At 60.0% G+C, this 1,343-nt stretch overlaps 1 protein-coding gene across 1 annotated transcript in view; it reads right to left on the reverse strand.

Moving 5' to 3' along the window:
• The window catches only part of MYT1L (myelin transcription factor 1 like), a 307,933-nt gene that overhangs the window by 301,652 nt on the left and 4,938 nt on the right, over positions 1-1,343 (reverse strand). The window lies entirely within an intron of this gene.

Here is a 1,343-nt window from a genome sequence, read left to right on the forward strand (position 1 = left end):
TAAATGTATATTTTAAAGGAAATAATGATCGAAACCATCGTTTTTTCTGCTGGGGTACCTCACCAGGGTTTCTAGAGTTAATTCTGCTGAAGCTTTGCTTATATTACCAGTTCACACCATCTTCTCCCCTTTGCAACAAAAGGAATTAACTATTTGCAGAAGAAAATATTAGCAGCCTTATACCATTAGCATCTTGCCCAGCTCAACTTTATGTGATCGAGACCCCAGAAACCAGGGCTCGTACGCATAAAAGGCCAGCTTTGTATGTACAAACCCGTAACAGTGTTTCCCCAGCAATTTGATGTGGATTCTGTGGCTCCGGCTGCCTGTGCTTAGCCAGGAACCGCTTTACTAAACGTGTCACAAAGACAATGACTGAGAAGAGGCACCTCACCGCCTTCCACGGCTGTGCAGAGGCTTTTCTCCGGCGCTCGCCTGCCCAGGGGCAGCGTCCCTAAAGGGCTCGCCCCCGGGCTGCCGGATGTCCCTGCGACGGGAGCGGCTTGGCAGCGGGGAGTCGCTTCGTTTAAACCTGTCCCCGAAATGTCATTTCGGTAGCAGCGTGACAGGCTATGATCTTTACGCGGAGGCGGCGGCTCCCCCCTGCCTTGGCACGACTCCGCACGCCCCCGCGGACTCAGCCCTGTCGTGTCCCGGCCCCTACCCCGGGCACCGCCGCGCCTCCTGCCGGGTCCCGCCCGCCCTGCGCGTCCATCCCCGCAGGCAGGCTGTTCCGCACGGGAAGGACCCTGGATAGCGCACGCATACAGCCTACACGCCCTCCCTTCACACACGCGCGCCTGCCGCTCTCGTTGCCCTCCCCGTTGCCATTGTGCTGCTGCAGCCCCCTCCTCCCCGCACCCCCCCCTCCTTTCTTCCCTCCCTCCCTGCCGCGGCTCGCCCTGCTCCGCGGTGCTCGGTGCGGGCAGCCCCGCGGCTGCCAGGGCACCGCGGGCAGCCCCTGCTGGCCACGACAGAAGCGGGGGAGACTGACCCAAAAGTCACGAGGAACACCCTCAAGCCCTGGGAGGTAATCCCTCCCGAGCCCGCTCTGCCTGACGTGTGAACATCAGACATGTCGGTTACTGTAGAGGTTGCCATTCCCTCCCCACCCAGCCTTCCCGGGCACCACACTGCAGTCTGAAGGAAAGGCGAGTCTCCTCGTACCAGCCCTTGGCACCCCGAGCCGTCAGAGCAGCTCCACGGCCGCACTCCGATGGCAGGAGAGGGGCTTAGAGGGGGTGGGGGTAAGTTCTTCACAGGGATTTAGAGGAAAGCCAGCCTGCTGGGGCAGGGACTAACAATAGCTGAGTCCTCACGACATCCATGCTTTGGGTGGAAAA

The sequence above is a fragment of the Parus major genome, chromosome 3 (genome assembly GCF_001522545.3).
Source record: "Parus major isolate Abel chromosome 3, Parus_major1.1, whole genome shotgun sequence".
NCBI classification, from domain to species: domain Eukaryota; kingdom Metazoa; phylum Chordata; class Aves; order Passeriformes; family Paridae; genus Parus; species Parus major.